Source organism: Mobula birostris, chromosome 3, assembly GCF_030028105.1.
Source record: "Mobula birostris isolate sMobBir1 chromosome 3, sMobBir1.hap1, whole genome shotgun sequence".
Lineage (NCBI taxonomy): Eukaryota > Metazoa > Chordata > Chondrichthyes > Myliobatiformes > Myliobatidae > Mobula > Mobula birostris.
This window is the reverse complement of record NC_092372.1, coordinates 43,304,523-43,322,327: the sequence shown is the minus strand read 5'-3', so window position 1 is coordinate 43,322,327 and position 17,805 is coordinate 43,304,523. Positions and strand designations below refer to the sequence as shown.

Genomic DNA, 17,805 nt, shown 5'->3' with positions numbered 1-17,805 from the left:
GTCCCAGGTTCTGGGTCCTTGCCCAGTCTCTGGCTCGGAGTCCATACCCAAGCCTCAAGGAACCCAAGCCCCGTCATGTCCTCGCCTCAGGGAACCCAAGCCCCGTCATGTCCTCGCCTCGAGGAACCCAAGCCCCATCATGTCCTCGCCTCGATCCAGGGTCTGAGGCTGAGTCAAGACCCAGGTTTTGGATCAGAGTCCTTGTCCAGGTTCCAAGTTCCTAGTTCCTCGTCCAGGTCCCGCTTTCCCAGTCAAGTCCTTGCCCAAGTCTGTGTTTTTGTCCAAGCTCCTAGTCTGCATCCAGTCCCATCCCTAACTCTAGTCCAGTTCCTAATACTTCAGTGTCTGAGTCTTGCATTTGGGTCTGCTCCCAGCACCCCCCTTATGACAACCCATTAGCTATATACTATTGTGCTCTTTTGGCAGTGAGAGTAGACTATTATACTGAGGTAGCAGCAGAAATTATGGGGAGAAAACACCTACAATTGCACAAATTCCTTTACAATTATCTCTCAGGTTTCTTCCAATTAAATATTGCTGTGTGTCAAACATGGTTATAAGCAGAACTGGGGCCACACAGGGGACTGTGGCTCCCTTCCTGTTTACCCTGTATTCCTCGGACTTCAGATACCACACTGAGTCATGTCATCTGCAGAAATTCTCTGATGACTCAGCAATAATTGGGTGTATAAAGAGAGGATGGAAAGATGAACACAGGTCCTGGTGGAGGGTTTTGTCAAATGGTGCAAGCTGAATCATCTGCAGCTCCACATCGGTAAGATAAAGGAGATGGTGAAGGGATTTAGGAAGACTAAGTTTGCACTGCTCCCTGTTACTATTGAAGGTGAGGACATGGATGTGGTTAGGACCTACGGGTACCTGGAGGTACACCTGGATGACAGACTTGAGTGGAGCGCCAACACAATCTGTGGACAAAAAGGGCCAGAGTCACCTCTATTTCCTGAGGAGACTGAGGTCCTTTGGAGTATGCTGGCCTCTCCTTCACATGTTCTACCAGTCTGTTGTCACCAGTACAGTCTTCTATGTGGTGGTGTGCTGGGGCAATCGCATCAACACCGGTGATGCCAACAGGCCCAATAAGCTGATTGGAAAGGCTGGCTCTGATGTAGGAGTCAAACTGGACACATTGGAGGCTGTGGTAGAACAAAGGACCCTACAGAAAATCCTGGCAATTCTGGACAATGTTTCTCACCCTCTGCATGCCACCTTGGCTGAACAGAGGAGCACTTTTAGTGATAGACTAAAACAACTGCGCTGCTCCAAGGAGCGCTGTGTGAGGTCGTTTTTACCCTTGGCCATTAGGCTCTATAATGAATCAACCTATAGCTGGGGAAGTGATGATCCCCTCCTGTTAGATTGTTTGAGGTCATTTTTTTAAAAATACTTTCTTACTTCTCTTCTAATATTTGTATATCTGTGCACTAGTAATGCTACTGTGACACTGTAATTTCCTTTGGGACCAATAAAGTATCTATCTTATTTAAATTGGGGTGTAAGAGAGATTGTAATCAAACTGTGTGCAACAAAGTCCAACAAACAGTGGCATGACAACAATTGTATCTTTGGTTTCATTGAGTGCTAAATATTGACAAAGTTTCTTGGAGAATTCCCTTGTTCTTTTAAACACTGCTATCCCCTGGTGTTAGCAGGAGACTAGGTTAAACACATCTGAAAAGCAACGTTGCTGAGAGTATTGCATTCACTCAGTAACAGCCATGGCGTTCTGTTCAAGTCTCTGGAATGGGGCTTGCATCCACAACCTACTGACTCAGTATCAGACTACAATACACTTAACCACGTTATTATAATTAATCACTCAGCTAGATACTTGAAAAAGAAAGAGACAGAGACAGTAAGAGTTTTAAATCCTGGATATGGTTTGATTACTTTAACTGGAGATGTTATCTTCTGGACATTCAATTAGGACAGCAGGTTTTATTGCCCACCGACACAGATCAAAATTCACAAATAAGAGATGCCTGCTTTTTTATATTAGAAGAAGGCAGCAAATCATATCAGAAACACAATTTTCAGCCATTTCTGTGACACTAAAGATTTAAGACCATAAGACATAGGAGCAGAATTAGGGCATTCAGCCCATCAAGTCTGCTTCACCATTCCATCATGGCTGATCACGGATCCCACTCAACCCCATACACCTGCCTTCTCGTCATATCCTTTGATGCCCTGACCAATCAAGAAGCTGTCAACTTCCACCTTAAATATACGCCACAGTCTGTGGCAGAGCATTCCACAGATTCACTGCTCTCTAGCTGAAAGAATTCCTCCTTACCTCTGTTCTAAAATGTCATCCTTCAATTTTGAGACTGTGCCCTCTAGGTCTGGATATCCTCACTATAGAATGCATCCTCTCCACATCCACCCTATCTAATTCTTTCAACATTCAGTGGGTTTCAATGAGATCCCCCTCCATTCTTATAAATTACAATGAGTACAGGCCCAAAGCTGCCAAACACTCCTCATATGTTAACTCCCTCATTCCCAGAATCATCCTTGTGAACCTCTTCAATGATAACACATCCTTTCTGAGATATGGGGCCCAAAACTGTTGACAATACTCTAAGTGTGGCCTAACTAGTTTCTTATAAAGGCTCAGCATTACCTCTTTGCCTTTACATTCTGTTCCCCTTGAAATGAATGCCAATATTACATTTGCTTTCTTGACCACATACTCAAGCAGTAAATTAATCTACTGTAAGTCTTTCATGAGGACTCCTAAGTCCCTCTCCGCCTCTGATGTTTAAACCTACTCCCCATTTAAATAATAGTCCGACTATTGTTCCTTTTACCAAAATGCACTATCATACATTTCCCAACACTTTATTCCATCTGCCACTTTTTCCCATTCCTCCAATTTGTCTAAGTCCTGCTGCAATCGCATTGCTTCCTCAGCACTACCTGCCCCTCCACCTATCTTTGTATCATCTGCAAACTTTGCCACAAAGCCATCAATTCCATTATCAAAATCACTGACAATGTGAAAATCCAAGTAAGTGACTTCCCCTGCCTCTCCTTTGTCCACCCTGCTTGTTACTTCCTCAAAGAACTCTAACAGATTTGTCAAGCAAGACTTCCCTTTACAGAAACCATGCTGACTTTGACTTACTTTATTATTAGTGTAGCCCCCCTGGCCAGCCTCAGGGTCGCTCGGCTCGCTGTCGTCTAGGGAAACAGCCCTCGGCCCCACCAAACTGGGTAATTAGTTTGTGTGGATGCTGTGTGATGTACCCCACCCCACCCAAATAACAGACAATACACCAGATATGATTAAATGATTTACAGTTTATAGATATTACCGGAACTATATAATTAATAGAGAATAAAATATAAAAAGGAAAATAAAAGGCACCACACTTATCAAAGTTCAATCTCTTTGTGCACAAACAGTTGGAGCTCAGGACCCTTCTTCTTCACCCTGCGACCCCTCGGATCACCTCGACCGGCCGCCTGGGACCAACAACGGTGGTCTACCAGACTCTCCACACGAGTCCGTCTCCATCTCCTCTCCTCGCCGAACACCCCACTCGGGGTCCGACCCCGTTAGCAGACTCACAGCACCTGGTCCATCCTCCATCTCTCTCTCCCGCCTTCTGCCCCAAAACCCCGTGCATACAATATCTTACAGACACACCAAAAGCATAACAACTATCGCATTTGGTTCATTCGTCCTCTTACCAGTAGATAATCTAAAACAAACTGCTAGCGGGAAGGACTTTCTCAGCAGTTAACATAACAAAGAAGCCATTTTAATTACACTACACAGTGACATAAAAAAAAGAAACCCCCTTACATTAGTCTCCAAGTACCGCAAAACCGCATCCTTAGTAATAGACTCCAACACGTCCCCATCTGCTGAGGTTGGGCTAACTGGCCTATAATCTCCTTTATTTTGCCTTCCTTCTTTCTTAAAGAGTGGAGAGACATTTGCAATCTTCCAGTCCTCCAAGACCATGCCAGAATCAAGTGATTCTTGAAAGATCATAACCAATGCATCTGCTATTTCTTCAGCAATCTCCTTCGGGACTCTGGGATGTAGTCCATCTTGTCCAGGTGACTTATCCACCTTAAGGTTTTCAGCTTGCCTTGCACTTTTTTCCTTTGTAATAGCAATGGCACTCACTCCTGCTCCCTGACACTCATAGACCTCTGGCATACTGCTAGTGTCTTCCACAGTGAAGACAGATGCAAAGTACCCATTAAGTTCACCTGCCATTTGTTTGTCCCCCGTTACTACCTTACCATCATCATTTTCCAGTGTTCCAATATCAACTCTCACCTCCCTTTTATTCTTTATATAACTGAAAAAACTTTTGGTATCCTGCTTTATATTATTGTCTAGTTTGCCCTCATATTTCATCTTTTCCTTCTTATAGCTTGTTTAGTTGCCTTTTGTTGGATTTTAAAATCTCCAAATCAACCAAATTCCCACTCCCTTTTGCTACCTTATATGTCTTTTCCTTGGCTTTTATGCAATCCTTAACTTCCCTTGTCAGCCACGGTTGCCTACACCTGCCATTTAAGAACTTCTTCCTCTGTGGGGCATACCTATTCTGCACCTTGTGAACTACTCCCAGAAACTTCCACCATCTCTGCCATCGGCCCCACCAGTATCCTCCTCCAATCTACCTGGGCAAGCTCCTCTCTCGTGCCTCTGTAATTCCATTCATTCCGTTGTGACTTATGCTTGTCCCCCTCAAATTGCAGTATGAATACAATCATATTATGATCACTGTCTCCTAAGGGTTCCTTTACATTAAGCTCCCTAATAAGATCTGGGTTATTACACAACACCCAATCTAAGATAGCCTTTCCCCAAGTAGGCTCAAGCATGAGCTGCTCTAAAAAGCCATCTCATAGGCATTCAGCAAATTCCCTCTCTTGCAATCCGACACCAACCTGATTTTCCCAATCCCCTTGCATTTTGAAGTTCCCCATTACAATTGTATCATTACCCTTATTACATGCCTTTTCCATTTCCCTTTGCGATCTCAGCACCACATCTTGGCTACCATTTGGAGGCCTATATATGATTCCCATAATGGTCTTTTTATCCTTGTAGTTTCTTAACTTCACCCACAACGATTCCACATTCTCTGACCCTATGGCACCTTCTTCTGAAGACGTAATTCCATCTCTCACCAACAGAGCCACACCACCACCTATACATTTCTGACTGTCCTTGTGATACGAAGTATATGCTTTGATGTTAAGCTCCCAACTATGGCCTTCTTTCAGTCACGACTCAGTGATGCCCACAATGTCGTAACTATCAATGTGTAATTGCACCACAAGCTCGTCCACCTTATTCCAGATGCTGCATTCATTAAGTACGGCACCTTCAGTCCTGCATTCTTCACACTTTGGAGTTCTGCCTCTGTGGCCCAATTTAACTCTTTGCTCTGTCTGCATTTGTACCCAATCATCAGTTTGTCCTTCCTTACATTCATGCTGTACCCATCATCTACTTGTAAACCTGCTGGCTCACCCTCAGCTCAATCATACTAGTTCCCATTTTCCTGCCATATGAGTTTAAACCACTCCCAACAGCACCAGTAAACCTGCCTGCAAGAATATTGGTCCCCCTCGGATTTAAGTGCAACCTGTCCCTTTTATACACTTGCCCCAGAAGAGGTTCCAATTATCCAGGATTCTGAAACCCTACCCCCTGCTCCAATTCCTCAGCCACACATTTATCTGCCACCTCATTCTATTCCTATCCTCACTATCATGTGGCACAGGCAGCAATCCTGAAATTACTACCCTTGAGGTCCTACTTCTCAGCTTCCTTCCTAACTCCCTGTGTTCTTTTTCAGGACCTCCCTTATGTCATTGGTACCAATATGCACCACAACTTCTGGCTGCTCACCCTCCCTTGCCATGATATTGTGGACATGTTCAGAAACATGGTGGACCCTGGCTCCTGGGAGGCAAGCTGCTATCCGTTTTTTTTTCTCTCCTGTCCACAGAATCGCCTCTCTGTCCCCCTGACTATAGAGTCCCCTGTTACTGCTGCCATCCTTTTCAGTTCCCTATACTTCCGAGTCACAGGGCCAGACTCAGTGCCAGAGGCATGGCTGCTGTTGCTTCCCTTGGGTAGGTCATCCCACCCCAACAGCAGTCATGCTGCATTTTAATGTGCCGTGATTCTGTATCCTAGAGTAATTCAAATATCCAATTCCCTGCCTGGAATATAGTATTTGTGATTCATACAGGAGTAGTCTTTTGCTGGAGATTTCATCTCCCTAGATGTGTAAGTCAGATTACTTACCATGACATCACATTGATTATTGTTCTGACCAAGATACCGAGGGTCACGAAGTTACAATCATAGTCCAAAACAATTATATACTGTATGTGCAATTGTAATGCACATTTTGTGTTACACACAAAATCAACTCATGTCATACTGAAAACATTGAAACATGATGGATTAGAGTGGGGTTGAAAAACTTGTGGTTTAAAAATGTGGTTTCAAGCTGCAATCACAAGAAGAGTTTGGCCAATTGCCAGAGGCAATAATAAAAGTTAAGAGCTTCCAAATTTAAACAATGTCCTTAACCTAGTAAAATATCACAAACGTTATAGCAGAATTCACTCTAACATGAGGAAAACCAGCATCTAAAGCTGTGCTGGATGAGATTTTGATGGATTATGCTGGAGTCACTAGGCAGGTCAAGCAGCATCTGTGAGAAGAGAAATAGAGTTTCACGTCTAAGACCATTTATCAGAACTGGGAGAGGGCAAAGATGAATTAGATTTAAGGTGCAGAGAAGATAGGGAGATATGGATAGGACAATGAGGATATCTCCGATAGAGTGAGTTCAGAGCTAACCAATGTCAAATTGTAGAAATTATATAATCATTGAGTTACTCGAGGAAACTGGAAGAAGTTGAAATGTTTGTGAGTGATAATGAAAACAAAGCACAACTAAACTTGCAAACTTCAGCGATGGTCAGGTTGTGCTAATGGAAAGAGACAATAAAGCCAAAATCACATTGGTGGCACTTTCTGTTCTGATACTGATAGAGAAAGAACATTACCTGGAGATGTAAAATCTGATATCGAGTCTGAACAACTACAATGTGCCCAGCTGGAGGGTGACATGTCGTTCCTCTGTCTTACATTGTACAGCATCAAGCCACATATGATGGGTCAGAGAGAGAGAGAGAGGGTTAAGGAATGAAAGTGACAATACATGAAGATGTGAGTCACACCTGTGGCCTTAACATAAGTGCCTTGCCCAGCAATAACCCAATCTACTTTTGGTTTATGAAATTGTTAAATTTGACATTCAATACTGTTCAAAGATCAAAGTAAATTTATTATCAAAGTACATATGTATCACCAAATAGTACTACACTGAAATTCTTTTTTTTTGCGGGCATTGACAGTAAATACAGGAAACAATAGAATTAATGAAGAACCACACACAACAAAGACAGAGAAACAGCCAGTGTGCAAAAGGCAACAAACCATGCAATTCAAAAAAAGAAAAAAAGCACAAAGTAATAATGATAAATAAATATGCAACAAATATTGTGAACATTAATTGGAGTCCTTGAAAGTGAGTCCATAGCTTGTGGAATCATTTCAGTGTTGGGGTGAGTGAAGTTAAGTTATCCCTCTGGTTCAAGAGCCTGACGGCTGAGGGGTAATAACTATTCCCTGAAGTGTGTCTACACAGAAGGTGAAGTGCTTTTCCTAAAGCCTGATTCTGTACTTTTTTATAAAGATTTCCAGTGTTTTGATTTTCAGTTATTCTTAATATATCCGAGTCATCCATAAATGAGAGTAGAATACTGTAGTTTGTAGATCTCTCTGGGTTACTTGCAAGCTCAGTCAATTCGATGGAGACAAAGTTATAAATTCAGAGTTAAAAAAACAGTTATAAATACCCCTCAACCCACTAAACAGCAGAGTCTGGAATTGTAGCAAGGTCACACTATAAGATATTCTCTCCTCTTAAAAAAAATACTCTATATACTACACTGCTTACTTAAAAAGAACACAAACTTAAACACCACTTGTCACTGGCTGTTTATAAATATAAAGTAATATAATCAGTAAACATTTACATACATGTACACAGCTATAAAGTGCAAAATTACATTTGTCATTCTATATATCCTCAGTTCTGCTGGATGGCCTACTCTAGGGTGTTGTGTATCATCTACTTGGTTTGAATTTTCTGTGTTTTCTGATCCATGAGCTTTTCTACATAGCTCATTTCACCAGGATGTCTCTAACTCCCAGTACTTCCACAATCTCTCCATGTTCCAAATAGACAACCCTTCATCACTTGGTGGTTGGAGCACTTCCCATGGAATGGTTTCCCCTGACCCAGAAGCCCTTCCAGCTCCTCTTCACTTCACCCAGCTCTCCTTTCATTAGGCTGCACCATCTTCAGTTTTGTCCACCAGCATCACACCAGGAGAACACTCTGCAGTGGGGAGATGTGCATTGCTCTATTTAAGGAACAATGGACATCAATGACTCATGCACACTTGAGCCCCAAGTCCAAGCTGGTGTCTGAAAAGAGGATGCTGTCCAAGTTGCATGCCATCTTGGACAATGTCTCCCATCCACAACATAATGTACTGGTAGGGCACAGGAGTACATTCAGCCAGAGACTCATTCCACTGAGATGCAACACAGAGCGTCATAGGAAGTCATTCCTGCCTGTGGACATCAAACTTTACAACTCCTCCCTTGGAGGGTCAGACACTCTGAGCCAATAGGCTGATCCTGGATTTATTTCCATATCACTATTTAATTTTTTATGGTTTTATATTGCTATATTTATACTCTATTCTTGGTTGGGGCAACTGTAATGAAAATCAATTTCCCTCAGGATCAATAAAGTATGACTATGACTAACTGTTGCTTTATTGATTAATAATTTGCCCCTGTGTGGACAAATTGTTTAGGCTTTCTAATAGATGCTGGAAAGAGCAGGGATATTGAAATGTATTGGATTCCATTCAAGCAGAATCAGGGAATCATAGTCATAAAGATTCAGATTCAGAATACTAACTCAGGTCTTTTGGCTCACCACGAATCAAAGGTGGTGACGAATCAGCATATAGGAGGGAGACTAAAACTCTGTCTGAGTGGTGCCACAACAACAACCTCTCACTCAGTGTCAGCAAGACCAAAGAGCTGCCTATTGTCTACAGGAGGAGGGAATCGGGGGTCCATGAGCCAGTCCTCATCAGGACATTAAAGGTGGGGAGGGTCAGAAACTTCAAATTCCCCGGAGTTATCATTTCAGAGGACCTGTCCTGGGTCCAGCATGTGAGTACCATTAGAAAGAAATCACGTCAGCACCTCCACTTTCTTAGAAGTTTGCATAGATTTGTCATGTCAAACCTCTGTAGGTGTGTGATGGAGAGTATATTGAATGGTTGCATCACGGTATGGTATGGAAACACCAAAGCCCTTGAATGGAAAAACCTACAAAAAGTAGTGGATACAGCCCGGACCATCACACATAAAGTCCTTCCAACCATTGACCATATCTACATGGAGCGCTGATGCAGGAAAGCAACATCCATCATCAAGGACCCCCACTATCCAGGCCATGTTCTCTTCTCACTGCTGCTATCAGGAAGGAAGTAGAAGAAATTCAGGACCCACACCACCAGGTTCAGGAACAGTGATTACCCCGCAATCATCAGGCTCTTGAAACAGAGGGGATAACAACACTGAAATGTTCCCACAACCTATCAATTCACTTTCAAGGACTCTCCATCTTATGTACTTAATATTTATTGCTTTTTTTTCTTCTTTTTGTATTTGCAGAGTTTGTTGGTCTTTTGCACATGGTTTGTTTGTCCATCTTGCTGTGTGCAGTCTTTCATTGATTCTATTGGAGGTCAATCATCTCATCCTCAGGACATCACTGCAGGAGTTCCTCAGGGAAGTGTCCTAGGACAAACTACCTACAGCGGCTTCATCAATGACCCTCCTTCCATCATAAGGTCAGAAGTGGGGACGTTCGCAGATGACTGCACAATGTTCTGCACTGTTCGTGACTCCTCAGATAGTGAAGCAGTTCATACCCAAATGCAGCAGGACCTGGATAATATCCAGGCTTGAGCTGACAAGAGGTAAGTAACATTCGAGCCAGCAAGTGCCAGACAATGACCATCTCCAACAAGAGAGGCTCTAACCATTGTCCCTTGACATTCAGTGGCATCACCATCACTGAATCCCCTACTATCAACATCCTGGGGGTTACCATTGACAGGAAACTGAACTGGTCCAACCATATAAGCACCGTGGTTACCAGAGCAGGTCAAAGTCTAGGAATCTTGCAGTATGTAACTCACCTCCTGACTCCCCAAATCCTGTCCACCATCTACAAGGCTCAGGTCAGGAGTGTAATGGAATACTTGCCACTTGCCTGGATGAGTGCAGCTCCATCAGCACTCAAGAAGCTTTTCACCATCCAGTACAAGGCAGCCCACTTGATTGGTACCCCTTCCAGAAGCATCCAGTCCCTCAGCTCCACCATCGACGAACAGTTGCAGCAGTGTGTACTATCTACAAGATGCACTGCAACAACACACCAAAGTTCCTAAGGCAGCACGTTCCAGACCCGCGACCACTACCATCTAGAAGAATGAGAATAACAGGTATCTGGGAACACCACCACTTGGAAATCCCCCTCCACATCACTCATCATCCTGACTTGGAAATATATCACCGTAATTTCATTGTTACTGGGTCAAAATCATGGAATTCCCTCCCTAACAGCACTGTGGGTGTACCTACACCTCAGGGACTGCAGCGGTTCAAGAAGGCAGCTCATCACCACCTTCTCAAGGGCAAATAGGTATGGACAATAAATGCTGGCTTAGTTGACGATGCCCACGTCCCATAAATGAATAAATAAAAATGAAGATTTGGAGGTTGCAATCATCAAAAGCATTGTATGAACAGAGTCCATTATCCGCACTAGGTGTCTACATGATTTTGTTCATTGATAACCAAAAGAACACGCAGAGTACACTGGATAAATTCCTCCATTGATAATTATTAGGAACTAATACACAGTTTTATAGTACTGTAGTAGTAATGATAGTGTTCTAATTTGTCCCATATTTCATTTAAATACATAATTTGTTACACAGTTTTCCTTTTTATATCTTTTTAACTATTTCCATGAAACTTTGGCTAATTTGAGGCAACTGCTTAATTGGGCCGAGATCTACTGTATCTGCTACGTCCCAATTACCTGTAATCTACTGTGTTACAAACAATATCAGGTACACTCCTGAATCCAGACTACTACAATCAGAAAAGGATCCTTTCACCATTACATTCTGCTTTCTATCACCAATTTGGATCCAATTATTTAACTTGCCCTGGGTCATATTTGTCTTAGCCTTATGGACCAGCCTACTGTGCGGATCTTGTCACATGCCCTACTATATTGCATACGAAACAATGTCTATCTTTATCAATTTTCTTACTCACCTCCTCAAAAAATTCATTCAAATTAGTAAGTCATGATTTCCCTCTCACAAAGCCATGCCGACTATTCCTATTATTTGCTGCCTTTCCAGCTATGCATAAACTCTATCCCTTACAATTTTATCTGGTAACTCCTCTGCTTACTGAGGTGTAGCTTCCTGGCTTATTCCTGCTGTCCTTCTGAAATAAAGGGATTACATCTGCTTCTCACTCCTGTACGCTTCCTCATCACCATCTGAGATGCTGCCAATAACAGTTGTGTCATCAGCGAGTTTTCTAGATGGTGTTTGATTTGAGCCTAGCCACATGGTCATGAGTGTAGAGAGAGTAGAGTGGGCTAGGCACGCGTCCTTGCTGTTACATTTCTGCAATTTGCTTACATATTAGTTTCTTTAGTCCGCCCTGATGACTAGGAAGCCAATAGCATAATGTGAGCAAAGTGATGAACCCTCTATTGCTAGGTTCTACACATGCAGCCACACTGGATAATCCCTTCAGGATACCCTCTCATTATTGCTGTTAGGTTCTCTAATCAGTAGTGCAACTTGCCCTCCACTCTTGCATCTACCATAACGTGACAAGATGTGCCGGCCTCCACTGCAGACTATTATCAGAAAAGCAGCTTCTCAGGAAGGCCACAATAACAGAAAAAGATCCCAGAGCCTCAACTGCCCACTCTGTGGGTGTGCTTGGTCTAACTGGCAATGTGTGCAATTCACTCCATCCTGATAACATACAGACACATTCCAACGTCACAGGCATGGTAGTAGTCACCAGCAAATCACTGTCCGGCACTTGCAGCTGAAATCTACCTTTATCTGAGACCGTTGACTGTAATACTCCAAGACTTGAGGCAATCTTGAACTGTTTCTAATATCTATCTGGCCATTGTATTAGATTGCACTATTTAAATGTTTAATAAATTCACCAATGCTGTATGCAATATGTAGAGCTAAAAGTGAAACAAAGTCACTCCATAAGCTCATTTTGATTCAATTATCTTGTTGTCAAGAACAGGAAGTTGTGCAAATGTGTTCCTTGCTTACTTTCCCTTCCAAGCTCTCGATGTGCCAGTAATTTATCCCATTGCTCTTTCTTCCCGTTAACTGCAACACTTAGCTAAACCAGAAATGAAAAGTTGTCATGATACAGATAAATGTTACTACTACAGATACTTTGTATTTATCAAAAGCCAATTTTAATTATAATTGCCATAGGCATAAAAATTCTTGTAATTACTTCCAAATAATGAACATAATCTGACATAAAATGTAAAGTCATATTTGTTTCAAAGTTTACATTTAGGTTCAAGACTCTTGCATGTGGCTTTTTGGACTGTCACCAAACAAAACAAGAAAGGCATAATGGTTAAACCTCATGGGAATGCAGGATTAATATCTTTAGATATAATTCAAAAACAGATATTGAGAAAGGACATATGGATCATATCATTTCATATGACTTGCTCATTATTTTTGAATTATAAACAGTCCTAATTCATTGGTCTAACTCTTGTTGACATTCCCAAACTAGGTTGATATCAGCTGTCCTTCAAATATAATGTCAATTCTGAATCTTTTTAATATACATAACGGGTAAGAGAGAAGCAAGTGGCCATTGGACCACCAGAAAATGACACTGGAGAAGTAGTTATGGTTAACAAAGAATTGGTGGAGGAACTCAAAGTGCACTTAGCAGCTGGTAGTTTAATTGGTCATTGTAAATTGTCCTGTGATTAGGCTAGGGTTAAATCAGGGGTTGCTGGGCTGCACGCCTTGAAGGGCTGGAATTACCGATTCTGTGCTGTATCTCAGTAAACAAGAAGAAAAAATAAAATCAGTCGTCATAGCGAAAGCTGTCAGTAACATGCCGGAAATTCAAGACGGTCAGAAGATAGAGGTGCACTTAGTGGAAGTTATTCAGTGAGTGCTCGGTAAGCTGAAAGTCCTGAGCTCGAATAAATGCCCTGGACCAGATGGTTTACACCCCAGGGTTCAGAAAGCAGCAGCTGAAGTCGTTGCAGAGGCATTAATAGTGATCTTTCCAGAATCACTGGAGTCAGGGAGGGTCGCAAATATAACACCCCATTTAAGAAGGCAAAAAACAGGAAATTTTAGGCTGGTTAGTCTGACCTCAGTGGCTGGTGAGATTTAAGAGTCCATTATTAAGGATGAGATTTCAGAGTAATTGGAAGCAAATGATAACCTAGAGCAAAGTCAGCACGGTTTCATTCCATGGAGATTTTGCCTGACAAATCTGTTAGAATACTTTGCTACTAAGCCTGATGGAACCGTCTCTACTGACATGAGAAGGGGCGAAGACGGGTTACTGGCACCTTAAAACCAGTCGTTTGGGGCAGGTGGGGCTCATTAGCTATAGTTGACAGCTCATCTAGGAGAAGAAAAAGTCTGAGGATTATTTAGTGTGTAATACTATCATGTACACGTCATAAGTACGTTACCTGGGGTCAATGTGACCTGATTTATTATTCAATGCATTAACTCATTTAAAAAGAGGAAGAAGCTGCCTTGCGGCTATACCCACTCATGGGGAAGGCTGGAGCTGGAGTCGATAAGGTAGTCCTATGTTGATCTCCATGCTGACTGGCATCTCCTGCAATGTCGCTGGTGCCAAACTGTATCAGTCGCTGCCATTCCTTTCCATTCATCAGCTGCATGGAGCAGAAGAACCACGGGCGACAGCTTGCTCTCCATATTGTATTGCCCTGGCTTGCATATCTGCTTGCTCATCGACTGACAGCGACAATGTAGATAGCTAGGACACAACATCCATGGTCGAGCCTAACCAACAGAAGGCCTCTGTTCAATGTTCACTTCTCTCAACCAAAAATCACAAAAAAAACCTCATGATTATGTGATCAGGATGTGCTGAAATTAGTCATCAAACTTCCTGAGACTATAGTAAATAAAAGTACTTTAATTACCATAAAGCACTGGGGTAAACTACAGTCACTTTTCAACTGGCAACCCTAAGTACTTGCTTAAATTGATATAAGACTACTGCTGAGTTAATACTTCGAGTAAAAAATCAGGACATATTGACCCCAAATATTATACTTATGACATGCACATGACAGGATTACACATTAAATAATCCTCAGAAAGTTTCTTAATGAATATACATTCAACATTTAAAATCCTTACCGTTTCATTAATGGTCATGTTGTGTTACCACCTCCTAACATGTGATAGACTGCTACCATTACTTAATTTCCTATTACTCTTAAGAAAAATTCACTTCATCTGTAACGCTTTTATCAGGTATAATCATTGTTCACTTCTCCATGTCTCAGTTCCCCCCTTTAAAGTTGCATGCTATGAACTGATGGGTTGATCGAAATAAACTGTGTTTGCTTGATGACAGTTACAGTATATTAATAGCACTTTAAATATTGTTTCTGAAGGGTTCTATGGGAAATCTTATTGTATTAAATTATGCTAATGAAGCCACACAGGCTAGGAAAATAGCCAAGTCCTTTTTTCACACAGAAAGACTTACAGAGTTGAGCATAATATGCTCTAACTTAACAGGTCCAAGTTTAATAGCACAGCCTTTTGGATCAATTTGTCCACGCTTTCCTCGGCTAGATCCCACCACCCCCCCCCCACCCCGAACTGCACTGAGCCCAAATCCTTCTAAACTCTTCTTATCCATGAACCTGAACAGATGTCTTTAAAACATTGTAACTGTACCCACCTCTTCCACTTTCTCTGCCAACCCAGTCCATACACCTGTCACAACTTACGAAAAACTTCCCATTAAATCTCTCTCTCCTTTAACCAATGCCCTCAGGTTTAGACTCCCCTGCCCCGGGGAAAAGACTATGACCATTATCAATGCCCCTCATGATTCTATAAACCTCTTCCTTCAGCCACCTTTGCTCATGACCATTCTCTCCAATTTCTCCTTGTAACTCAATCTCACCAGTCGCAGCAACATCTTTGTGAAACATTTCTGTGCTCCCTCTGCCTTAATCACATCCTTCCTATAGTGCGGCGACCAGAGTTTCAAACAATATTCCAGGTGTGGTCTCACCAATGTCTCACATGATGTCCCAACTTCTGTATTCAATATCCTGTCCGATAAAGGTAAGCATTCCAAATGCCTTCTTCACCATTTTGTCTACCTGTTTCACAACTTTCAGGGAGCCAATCACCAATAGCTCTCTCTTTTCTGCGTTATTCCCAGGGCCTCCCCATTACTGTGCGTCCTTTTTCCGATATAACTTTCCAAAGTACATTACTTTGCACGTGTCTGAGTTAAATTCCACCTGCCTTTCCTTTGCTCACTTTTCCTGCTGATCTACATCCTGTGGCAACCGTCGACAACGTTCTTCGCTGTCCACCACACCACCAGTTTTGGTGTCATTCGCAAATTTAATGTTAATGACAAATAGCAGATGACAGTAAATGTGGCAGTTGATGAAATTCCATCTTTACCCAGAGCATACTGCCCTCGTTGAGAACATCCTCACATCAGTCGTCACTGTCTGGTTTGGTTCAAGATCCTCTCACAGTACATGAAAATTAAAACTACAGCGAACTCTCAGGTCAGCAGAAATGGTCATTGCCTGCAGGCTGCCATCACTGCAGGACTTGAATGAGTCCAGGACAAAGAAGTGGGCAGGAAAAATCATTGTGGATGAATCTCCTTTCTGGAAAGTGCTACAAGGCTTTAAAACAACAAAAAAAAATCATGCCATCTTAAAAGTTTCTTCCCCCAAGAAGTTAATTTGATCAACCATTCTGGTTAACCCTGCCAAACCTCCTCTATCTATTACTACAGTCCACAGTCACTACACTGCAGTGTAAACACTTTAAACCACTTTATATAATGATGTTTACTTTTAAATACATGCTGGTGTTTATGTATTTATGCACATTGTATTACATATCTGTATTTCAAATTTTATTTTTATATAATTCTTCATTCTGTATACAGTAGTTGAATATTGTCATTTTGTAGCATATAGTGCCAACAACCACAGTAATTTCCTAATACATATAAATGTATATGGTGAATACATTTGATCCTAATCCTAATGACCTAGAACCAATTTGAAAAACACCCATTACATCTCTCTAACTCCTTCCACCAAGCTAATTTTATATAATACATGTCTGGCAAGTTCACCCTGGACCTGGTGTGATCTCACCTTCTGGACCAGTCCTTCATGCTGGCACTTGTCAACAGTCAATGAAGGCAACGTCCATTCCAATCCGACCTGTATGTAACTCTAGATTCACAACATTGCTGTCCGGTTTTGCTTGTTCTCGAAGATGGATCAGCGAATTCAACACATACATACACGGGTTAATAATAAATTCTCGCTTTGCCAGAAACACACACGTTCTAAAATTAATAAAGCAAGTCAATGCATTGAATGCACCACCGGATACCTCTCGGCATTAGTGAAATATCAATCAGTTTAAAGGATTTAAGTGCATTCAAATGCTATTTAATCACTGCACTCTTAAAACTGTAGCAGTGCGTTCTAAAGCTGTACTAACTATCTTTACACAACACCAGAGCAAAACCACTGACCCAAGTAACAAACGACTTTCTTAGGGTATGTCGAAATGCCCTAGATTAGATTCATATATACATATATCATATATATGAAACAGAGTTTTTGAAAGCCTAGAAGCTTGTTCAGTTACTAGTTGAATAAAAGATCGCGTTTCCAGAAGCACAGTACCTTCAATATCGCTGCAGAAAAAGAAAGTCGTGCATCTGCACAAGTATCAACACGAAATAGAATCCCTGGAAAAATACCAACAGCGGAAAAGTAGCCACGAATGATTCGAGTGGGCTGACTGAAAGAAAAGTACTTTTTTCACCAAAATGTGAGGAAATCAGAGAAGTTAATATGAACAATGATGAAACACAACTTACAGTCGTAGACTGGCTAATGGATGGCTGAAATCTTGTAGGAACACAAGGGAATAAGCTGGATATATTCCTGTCGGGAAATTCCGCAAAAAGCTAAATGCCCCGAACTATCAGGCGTCAGTTCTCAAGTTTTTTTTTAAAGTATCTCTTCCACATTTCGCTTCCTGGTGTACTGCAGATTTACAACATCGGTTACTCATACTGATTTTGACTTGACAAGAATAGATCTGATCTGATAGGTTATGAAAATATTTCCAGTTTTACTTTATGAAAACTGGGGATTTAATCATAAACGATTCAGAGCAACACACAACCAAAACTGGCGAAATTTGGCAGGTCAGGCAGCATCTGTGGAGAATACAAAATGCTGG

The 17,805-nt window shown here is 41.8% G+C and overlaps 1 protein-coding gene across 5 annotated transcripts in view; it reads right to left on the bottom strand.

Moving 5' to 3' along the window:
• Positions 1–17,599, bottom strand: part of LOC140195000 (interleukin-6 receptor subunit beta-like) — a 100,835-nt gene extending 83,236 nt beyond the window's left edge. Inside the window, exons 1-2 of one of the 5 annotated variants that reach the window (XM_072252534.1) lie at positions 17,438–17,598; positions 17,241–17,358 (exon numbers count right to left, since the gene is read on the bottom strand). The gene's annotated coding sequence lies outside the window, so the exon portion shown is untranslated. Of the gene's footprint in view, positions 1–14,065; positions 14,318–15,577; positions 15,707–17,240; positions 17,359–17,437 lie in introns of those variants that run through there. The other 4 variants (XM_072252537.1, XM_072252533.1, XM_072252536.1 and 1 more) reach the window with 4 other exon arrangements.
• Positions 17,600–17,805: the final 206 nt, after the last annotated feature.